The 10,790-nt window shown below is 45.2% G+C and overlaps 1 pseudogene; it reads right to left on the bottom strand.

Moving 5' to 3' along the window:
* Nucleotides 1-5,875: 5,875 nt before the first annotated feature.
* Nucleotides 5,876-10,424, bottom strand: LOC131827875 (rRNA-processing protein FCF1 homolog; annotated as a pseudogene).
* Between the last annotated feature and the right edge of the window lie 366 nt (nucleotides 10,425-10,790).

Here is a 10,790-nt window from a genome sequence, read left to right as displayed (position 1 = left end):
ATTGTTTCAGATTCTGTACTCAGGTTTTAAAGATTTTTATTTATTTATTTATCAGAGAGAGAGGGGGGAGAGAGCGAGCACAGGCAGACAGAATGGCAGGCAAAGGCAGAGGGAGAAACAGGCTCCCTGCTGAGCAAGGAGCCTGATGTGGGACTCGATCTGAGGACCCTGTTATCATGACCTGAGCCGAAGGCAGCTGCTTAACCAAGTGAGCCACCCAGGCGTCCCTGTACTTTCATTTAAAAAAAAAAGTGACCAGTTTCCCGTTTGGAGTGACTCGAATGCAAGACTCACAGTAAGCCATTGTCTTGCTGTGTCCCATCCCTTTCTAAGGACTGCTCCTGCTATCTCTGGGAGATCACAGCATTCGGAGGGGCAGCCCAGTCCTGGGCCATTACAGCAAAGCTGCAGCCTGAAGGGCACGGGTCAGATCTGTGGTTTGAGCTGTCCGAGTCTCACGGAGAAAAAAAAAGAGAAATTAATCATCATTTGACCATGACATTCCCACTAAAAAGGAGGACTGTGGGAGAAAGAGCAAGGGAAGAGGAAAGAAAAATCTCAAAATAAAAGTGGGGTGGATGGCAGGAGGAGGAGAGGGTCTCGGAAATTGGGGGCGGAGTGGCGATCGAACCAACGCTAGCCACAAACACAGGATTCCGCCCATTAGTCTAGAGCGGACTGGACATAAACATGCTCGCACATCTACTTGTCGGCTGTGTTTTGTCGGCCGGCCCGGTAGCGAAGTGATTCTTTAAGAGCTCTGAGAACCCAAACTTGTGGCCGCCCCGCAGCTGAGCTGAAGTGGAGCTGGGAGCTGCCCAGACGACCCGAGGCTGCCAGCTGACCACCTTCCTCCCTAGAGATTGCTGGAGCCAAACTCAGCGGGGGAGAAGCCACACTCGCGGGTGGGTCCCGGGGCTAAGGGCGGAAGCCGGGTTCCCACAGAGGCCTCCGCGCCCAGGTGGCTGCAGCGGCGGCGCCCGGGACCATAGGCCTGACACCCGGACGCGCCCCCCTCTCTGGACAACCGGCCGCAAAAGTAAAAGGCCAGCATCCCGCCACGGCTAAGCAATCTCGGGAGAAGGTCCTGGAAGAGGTTCGCAGGCCGATTTTCCGAGGGAAAGGGCGAGGTGGGGAAGGAGGGCCCCTGACCCTCCCCGCCCTCCCTTCTCCCGCTCACCCGGCATCAACAGCGGCGGGGCTGCCCTGCAGAAACGTAGGCGAGGTTGTAGTGTCGCCCTCCGCCGCTCGGGGGCAGGACCACCTGCTGGCTCGACCGCAGCGGCCCGCAGGAGAAGCCGGAGGAGAGGCGCCAGAGGGCCAAGGAGGCAGGCGGAGTCAGGCAGAGGCGAGGCTGCGGCGTCCTCTTTCATTGGCCCGGCGGGGGCGCTGCCATGTTGGAGCAAGCGGTGCCTTCTGTGCGGTGGAAACGCCATGGCTTCACCGGTACCGTCCGGGAGCGCAGCCTCCTACCTTTCCTCCTCGCTCGAGTGTTGGTACTGAGAGGCGGCGGCCGGCGGGATGGAGAGAAGTAAGATGAACCTGCCCAAGGGGCCGGACACGCTCTGCTTCGACAAGGACGAGTTCATGAAGGTGCACGCCTGGGCTCTGCTCCCCGGAGCCGGGCCGTGGGTGGCCTGCCCTCCTTGGCCCTCCGGGGCCTCTCCTCGGGCTTCTCCTGCGGGCTTCCTGGGCTGTCCCCGCCCCGGACGGGTCCTCGGCGGGGACCTCACTGCACTTCGCAGTGAGTCTCTTGGCCTCGGGTGGGCTAGGTGCAGCCTGGAGAAAGCACTCCTGTGAAATCGTGCACATTGAATGAAAAGGCCTGAAAGTTCAGGGCAAAACGCATCTCTGAACACACGTACTTACCAGGAATTGGGTCAAAATGCACTTAACCTAACGTTTATGCCTGACTTTCGTCTTAAGCTCCCGGAATGAGAAATCTGAAAGACTGTACTGTCCTTACTGGTTCTGGTCCAGTACTACAAAGCATACCAAGCTCCTTTTCTAAAGTTGCCCTACTTCTCTTGGTGAGGTCAGCCTGAAGTTGGCAGCAGATAACTGTAGGACATAAACTTACAGAATAGAAATTTAAACTGAAAAGACTTTACTGACAGGAAAGGTTCATCAGACATAGCCTTGAAAATGTCCCAAGGTTTGAATTAGAGCCAGGAGGAGCTTTATCTGTTTTCTGTATCCCTCTGGGTCTGTACTTAAACTATCAAAACGTATATGTTTAATTTCTAAGGATTGGGATTTAGTAGCTGGTTTCAGTGTTAAAAAGTTTTGGCTTTGTAGGTACCTAAAATTATGAAAAGAGTTTGAATTTCTTACTTTTTATGGCTTCAAGTCACAATATGTTTTTTTCTTTTTTGGGTTAACCAGCTAGTTCCTTTTTGATATTTGCATTCAGATCACATCTCCCAAACTCTGGCTTTAAAAGTGCTTATGTCTGGATCCTCTGCAGTGTGGCCATATCATTTTTAATATGTAGGGATGTCTAGACGAAGGTATATTGTACTCTTGTTCTTGTATGGTGATGTTAAGCCACTGTAATAAATGGTGTAAATTGAATGGAGTGTCTGAAGGAGAGCACAGAGTGAATTCTCTGATCCAGAAACCTCTTGTTAATGAAGGACACGTGATGAGGAGAGAGGTCATTGGAAGAAGAAAAGGCACACACACAGACTTAAAGAATGTCAAAGCACGGAAGTCTCTTTAGCTTGTCTGTCTTTGGACTTCGTCAGGCTTTCTTTGGGCCTAACACTAGCATTTTCTCGCACTTCCTCGCCCCGCCATCTTTCTCACTCTGAGCTGACAGAATGCCTTTGGTCAAAGCAGCTTTGAAAATAGAAATCTCAAAATAGCAGTTCTAAAGTAGGACTTAGAGGTAGGAAGAGAGCAAACTGGGAAAGTGGCTAGAATGCCAGCAATTCCATATTCTTTCAAGGCTCTGACATTTCAGAATATAATGTATAATTTGTAGTGTTAATGAACGTGACCCCTTCATACATAGAAGGAAAATACATGGAACAGCTGTTCTGTGTAAAGTGGTATTGATCTTCTATGTGGGAGCTGGAGATAAAGGTTATATGCAATTTGTGTTTCCGTCAGAGAGATGTTAAGTTACAGTTCCGAGGCAGAAATGAGTGAAGAGCTTGCTGTCAGGGTTGTATTTCTACATAGGTGTCTTGTTTGGCACATTTTGGAATGAGACTGGGATGGTAGAAAGGGAGATGGGGTGGGGCTGCGGGTTGCACCTTGGACACTGCATACATTGAGGGGTCCACGTTGATGCAGTCTTCATGGTAGAGCTGCAGTCAGGTTTACAGCAGGAAGTTGCATGTTCATATCTGTTGAGTTTGAGCTGACTGGTGGCAAGAGACTACTTAAAAAGTCATGTTTATGAGATCTAATGAGAAATAGAAGGGGAAAGGTATGCAAAAGAGGTAGGTGATCAAAGTGCAGGAATGGCAGATGGGGAAGGGTCACCTGGGTCAGAGGCACTGGCAACATCATACTTTGTCGGCTTAGAAATACGAAAATCCTTTGGGTTGACAGCCAAATAATAGATGAGCAGGACATAAGGTATTGGTAGTAGGGGGAGAAAGTGGCATAACAGATAAATTAGACCATTTACATGGGTGTGCTATTGACATCACATGTAGCCTTCCTCTTCCATCTCAACATATGACTTCATATCCAGTCGTACAGAAAAATTAGCAGCCATCCCACGGGACCTCCTCCATCCTGCTGATCATGAGCCCATTCTTGTATTTGTCCCCTTCTCCTCCTCGACTGGTACGGGGAGGGGCTCTCCTTCCTCCTCGGGTTCAGTCTCCACTCTGGCACGGAGTCCATGCCCTCCCACCCTTCCAGGAGCCTGCGAGGATCCTCTCCCCTGCACTCCTTCCCATCATGCGCTCCTGTTTGTTTCTCTCCCACTTGACTGCCCCACCTCTAGGTATTGCCCTGTCACTGTCGTGCATCACAGCCAGTGCTCAGGGGTTGACTTGACTTTCCCACCTTCCACCCTTCAGGCCCTGTCATTCCACTAAAGAGTTCTTACCAAAACTGTTTCTAAGTCAGCACACCCGACCTTTCTCTGTCTCCTTACTCGACATCGCAGTAGACCAAATGCTCTGCATTGCTTCCTGTCTTTCTTCTACCTGTCTGATGTGTCTCCTGTGCAAAGTCATGCTCCTGGTAGCCACTGAATACTAATTATGGGCTCAGCCCCGTGTTCCTTTCTTTCCCTAGATGACCTTTTGTGCAGCTTCATGACCACCTATCAGCAGGTAAGGCAGATTCCTGTCTCTGGCCCACACGCCTCCTGAGCACCAGTTCTGTGTATCGGACTTGCTGACCTTTCTTCTCGGATGTGTCTGTGGCCCCTCAGACTCATCAGGTTCAAGAAGGAATTCATGAGCACCTCCTCCACTGAAAACCACCTTTCTTATTCTATTGCCTCTCTCAGTAAACACTTCATCCGTTTAGCCTGGAGTCGGGAAACCAGAAGTCAACTCCTACTCTGTCACCTTTCCAAAATCTAGTCTGTCACACCAAGTCCTGTGGATTTCGCTTCCTAAACCTCTTGAGTCCATATACTTCTTTCCATCTCTTCTTGTACCTTTGCAGTGCGCCCTTGCCATCACACCGTAGAAGCTTCTCACCCAGTCTCCATGCGCCTTCCTTGTCTTCCTGGCCCCTAGTCTACACTGCAGGCAAGCCACTCTTGTCAGAATGCGGATGTGATCTTGTATGTACCAGGTGACTGGTCAGTCCACCAGCTCTTGAAAAACCATTTTCCCACGCACTCGAACGTATTTCAAAGAGAATCAGTCCCCCATGGGGTAGTTTTCCTTGGTAGACAGTTTGTTTCTGTGCTGAGCCAGTCTGCCTCCTTTGAACTTCTCTGTGTCAGTTCCTCTCTGGAACCTGTGGCTTCGTTGGCACCCCGGGTAGGCACATGAAGACCTTTTCCATGTGAAGTGAAGGCAGGAGCCCTCTGGACGGTGAATGTATGTACCCTCATGTTCCATAGGTAAAAGAACCGTGTGTGGGGGTTGGGGGGTAAGTCCTTGAGGCTCCTCTGTGTTCTAATTGGGTGAACTGGGAATTTTGAGACAGGCAGCAGGTCCTGTGTGTCCTTGTTTGCAGGGAGCATGCATTCTGATGGACAAAACGGAAAAGGGGAAGAATGAGCAGCTGCTCAGATCTGTTTGTACTGTGCTGGCTGATTAGCTGTGACCTGCAGATGTGGGTCCCATCCTCGGCTCTGCTCTCTGCCTGCTTATGTCTGACTTGGGGCAAATCACTCGCCTCCGGCCTTCTGTTTGCTTGTTAGTATAATGAGGTGGTGCTTATCTATGTGATCTTTGCCGGCTCCTCTGAAAAGACTCCAGTCCATCCTGGCTTGCAGATAAGGAAACTGAGGCCTGAGGTGTGATGACTTCCTTTAAAGCCACACAGCTACTTGGGGCCAATCACAGGCCATATCTCCTGACCCCCCACGCATCAGTCCTTGGAAATCCTACTGTAATATGTTCCTATCCAGAGGCCACAGGTGGGAACTGAGGGAAGTGGGACAATCAAAACATTAAGAATAGCGCAGAAGATGGCACAATGTCCGCATGCCTTGGCACCTGCATTTCACCAATAGGGCCACCTCTTACCTTAGAAGAAGTTCCCACAGGGCTGGTGATCTGGATGCCTGGCCTGGAGCTTAGCTACGGTAAATGGGACCAGAGGGAAGTGATGGCTGTTTGAGGTGGACTTTGTTGACGGCGGCTGGAGATAGCAGCTGACTAGCAGCTGACAGAGGAGGAAGAGGGAAGAGTAACAGACAGCAGATAGCCGCAGGCCCGCATGTCAGCTACTGTTGCCCAGGGCCGCCCATCCCCAGGAGCTGTCTTCGTATCACAGGAGCTGAGTGCTTACCCTGTGGGTTCTTAGTTTGATGTCACGTCTTGATGACAAGATTCCATTCTCTCCTGCATCAGTTTGAGACAGACATCGTAATGAAATTCTAATTAGCCAAATATGGAATGTAAGCGTGGAACTCATTTTATAGAGAAATTTTCTTATGTGAACTACTTTCCCTGATGATAGAGGGGTTGTGACGATGTAACATCAGATATAGTTTATCTGATTGGCACTTGTAAGAAGGGTTCCCAGCAAAAAAGAACTGTTTTTTTGTTGTTGTTGTCCTCCCGTTTGATCTTTCCTTTCCATTCCTTTTTTTTTTTTTTTTTTTTTTTTTTGTGAGCGGTCATCTGATTTATAAAAAGATGCAACAAAAAGTAAAATGGTACAAGATAATCAGTTTCAAAACATAAAAAAATGAGTGTCTTTAGCCATAGCTCAGAACAGAGGAACTGGGTAAGGAGAATTGCTTGTATGAACTGGCAACAGGAAAAGTTGGTAACGGAGAGCTGAGGAACTCTATTAAGATATAGGAGTGAGGGGCTCCATCCTCATCTGGCATTTGCTCAGTGTCGTCTATATGGTTAGAGATGTCCATGATGGGAACTCCAGCAATCTTCTGGGTCTGGGTCAGCTGATGCCACAGTGTAACACTCTGAATTTCTTCCATACTGAGCAGTCATCTGCATAGTTTGTCTTGTGTGTACGTGGTAATCATTTGAATATTGGCTCTTTCTCAATCCTTAGAGCCTCTTGATACTTTCACCCCGGTTTCTCAGTTTCAGCCATTACACAGTCAGTTGTACAACTGGTACACTTGGCACACAGCCCGTCCATCATTGACCGGTCAAGTTTGGCTTAAATAGAAAAGTTGATAAAGTCAGTACCAACCAGGATGTGGTAAGTCGGCCCAGCTGTGTGTTTATATTGGAAAAAGCAGGAGGGATGTTGGGGGACTTCTCTTTCCTTGAGTGCATGGGATCCTTCTTTTCTTTCTTTTTAGGTTTTAATCTGTCCTTCTCTCAGAGAAGGATCTCAGAGCTAAGCATTCGCTTCCCGGTCACATACTTTCTTGCTTTCTCTTGCTTCCCCGTGTTCACACCATGCCCATTTATCCTTGCTTTTGATTTTCTAATTCAGTCTTTGTAGTACCATAAAACTTATTTAAATAAAATGTTGGCCTACTAAGTTATTGATTATTAGTAAGTTCTTTGTTCAAAATTTGAGAGCAAGAAGTATTATGTAAATACATCTTTTTGTTATTTAACTAGTCTTACAACATTTAGCATCAAATTTCTTGAAACATTTAAACAAATTAATCACAAACTGGGGCTTGGGCTCGCTCTTTCTTTCTTTTTTTTTTAAGTAATCTCTATAGCCAACATGGGACTTGAACTCACAACCCTGAGATCAAGACCTGCACGCTCCAGTGACTGAATGAGCCAGGTGCCCTTTGGGCTTTTTGTTTTTAAGTTCCTCAGGTGAGGGGCTGCCTTAGTGGCTCAGAGGGTTAAGCTTCTGTCTTCAGCTCAGGTCATGGTCTCAGGGTCCTGGGATCGAGCCCTGCATGGGACACTCTGCTCAGCATGGAGCATGATTCCCTCCCTCTCTGCCTACTTGTGATCTCTCTGTGTGTCAAATAAATAAATAATATCTTAAAAAAAAAAAGTTCCTTAAGTGATTCTAATGTGTGACCAGTGTCGAGAACTCTAGCACTGGATAATTCCTTTAAATAGCTCAAGAAATTAATTTTGAAAAGCGAACTAAAAGCCTACATAGATTATGATTGGTGTTAAATTGAGGGGAAAAAAGAGATAAAGAGAAGACATCAGCTGGAACAGAGTGTAATTAGGTACTCAAATATTTGTTAGATGGATAAATACATTTACGGAATGTAGGGTTTTTTTTTTTTTGTCTCTTCATAAATATGTCAAATGGGTATATAAATTCAACAAAGGAGTTTGATATAAAATTGATTAAAATGTTAGAACAGAAGTTTTTTAGAATTTCAGTGTTACTATTTCATGATGCTTTTAAGATGATCTCTCTGTAGATGGTGGGAAGATCTTGTTAGCATATGTTTTTAATTTCTCAAGCTTGAATAATTTAGTCACCGAACAAAGATTTAGAATGAGTTTTGGAAGACACAAGTCCTAGATTATGTCCCCACCTAGCTGGGTCAGAGATTTGAGAGCAGGGGCTGGAGGGATGAGCTCCAAGGACATTTTTGTATACATGCTGATACCTTGGGCGGGAACACTCTTCCCACACTTCCTGTGGCTAGCTCCTTTGTGTCATTTGGATTCAACTCATTGTTCTATATTTCCTGGTTCATCCAAGTTAAAATACATCCCATTTGTCACTCAGACCTTTACTATGTCCTGTTTTCTTTTTAGCTGTGATCACTATTCATTAATCACTATTTGATCACTGTTCATTAATATAATGTTTGTTTACATATTTATTTTCTCATTTCTGCATTAGAATATCTGCTCCTTAAAAGCAGAGACCTTGTCTTTTCTTTTCATGACTGTGTCCCCAGGTCTTAGAGCAGAGCTGGAGTTGCATGATAAATATTTGAGGAATATTTATGGGATATACAGGGACATTTATTCATCTCTGTTGTCCATTGTTTTTCAAGAATGGTTGGAAACACACACATACGTGAGCTCGCACAAACTTTCTATGTCTTTCAACCCCTATGTAGTGTGCAGATTAGTGCTTAACTATTTTGGTTTTTTGTCTCGATGAAATGGGACATGTTTCAGGGCAGAGCTCATAAATTTCATATGCCCTCTTAGTACTTCTCATCATTACAGAGTGATGGTTCTGGGGGATTCTGCTTCTCGTGGAGATAGTATATAGTGATTTTATAAGTCCATGTATCTGGGAAGGAGTGTTTTACTTCTTGGCAGCTTAGAGAACTTCAATCTTTCCAAATTCCATGTAATTTTCATAGCATTAAAGCTACTAATTTCAGATTATTGGTAAGTTTTAAATGATTAATTCCCAGGTTACTTTGAATTAGTCTTTGTTTGCCATCCCTGATTGCAGCTAGTTAGTAAAGTAGCTAAACTTTTAAACTCTACTTGGTTTTAATTTTGAGTGATGTCACTGCTTCTCTCATGGTTAATGGTTCTTAATTACCTGCAGCTTGTCTGGTTAGCTCATTTATTTTCCTGTGTTCCAACATCTCTTGTGATCTCCCAACTTCTGGCCTTTTGGGGGATTTGTACTTGAACTGGGTTCAGATAGGAAATACCCCTGAGTACAAAGAGAAGATATCTTTTCTTCAAGACTTTGGGTTAAATTAAGGGGTGCTCTGAGATTTTAAGGCAAATTGTCACGAGTCAGCCTTTATCTACAGTTACTTATCTCTGTAATCAGATTTTTCTCAAGACACAAAATACACGTACACACAAAATAAAACACAGATACAGTTTAGATGCCGACTCAAATTGTCAGCCAGGGCTGTTGAGTCCACATTTTTTAATCATCCCAGGTGATTGATTATATTAAGTGAATATTAGCAGTTACAAAATAAGTCTACAGTAATACAATGTACTTTTATCATTTTTTTTTACATTAATGGTTTTTGGTTAATTATTCCTGTTTCTTAAAAAATAATTTAAAAATGAAACAAGATGGGATTGGGAGGGAGACAAACCATAAGTGACTCTTAATCTCACAAAACAAACTGAGGGTAGCCGGGGGGAGGGGGTTTGGGAGAAGGGGGTGGGATTATGGAAATTGGGGAGGGTATGTGATTTGGTGAGTGCTGTGAAGTGTGTAAACCTGGTGATTCACAGACCTGTACCCCTGGGGATAAAAATATATGTTTATAAAAAATAAAAAATTAAAAAAAAATAATAATTTAAAAAAATATAGCTCTTCTGTAGTCCAAATGTTTGTGTCCCCTCTCAAAAGTCATATATTGGAGGGACGCCTGGGTGGCTCAGTGGGCTAAGCCTCTGCTTTTGGCTCAGGTCATGATCCCAGGGTCCTGGGATCGAGCCCTGAATCGAGCTTTTTGCTCAGCAGGGAGCCCGCTTCCCTCCCTCTCTCTGCCTGCCTCTCTCCCTACTTGTGATCTCTATCTGTCAAATAAATAAATAAAATCTTAAAAAAAAAAGTCATATGTTGGAACCCTAATCCAAGTGCCAAGTGTAATGACATTTACAGATAAGGCCTTTAAGAGATTATTAGGTCATGGTGGTGGGGCCCTAACAATGGGATTAGTGCCCTTATGAGAAGAGACGGGAGAGAGCCAATGATATGATATATTACATATAATATATGAAATATTATTATAATGCTATATTATTATATCAATAAATGAAATGCAATAAATAAATAAATAAAATTGCAATGCAATAAATAAATAAATTACAATGGAAGATTATTCAGCTTAACAAAGGAAGGAGTGTGGGTGATGTCCCTGGTGGGCCATGCTGGCTCTTGGCTTGGACCTAAGCCAGGCCCGGCCTGAAAACCTGCATCGTCCCACCAACTTGGGGTTTCCTGCTATCTGCCCCCCAAAGGACAATGTCCAGTGTCAGAGCATGGGGACAGAAATAGCCTCAGTTAGTTCCTACACGAAGAGTAGCTTTGGAAACTTCTGAAAACCCAACTCATCATCCATCTGGCTATGAAGGGACATCTATAAACATTAATCCCATGACCCATGTTTTACTTTGTAGAATTCCAAACATTCAACAAGCTTGTGAGTGGTCTATTTATTTGCAAGCTTAGGTTGCTGCTTCTTGCCTTTAAAAGCCAAGCACTGTAGTTGCTCCCGTAGATCGGTACAGTCTTTTACAGTTTTCAAAGCACTTATGAGTTCTTCCCCTATTCTTTACTTCTGA

Source organism: Mustela lutreola, chromosome 3 (assembly GCF_030435805.1).
Source record: "Mustela lutreola isolate mMusLut2 chromosome 3, mMusLut2.pri, whole genome shotgun sequence".
Classification (NCBI taxonomy): Eukaryota; Metazoa; Chordata; class Mammalia; order Carnivora; family Mustelidae; genus Mustela; species Mustela lutreola.
The sequence above is the reverse complement of the archived record's forward strand: the minus strand, read 5'-3'. Positions and strand labels throughout refer to the sequence as shown.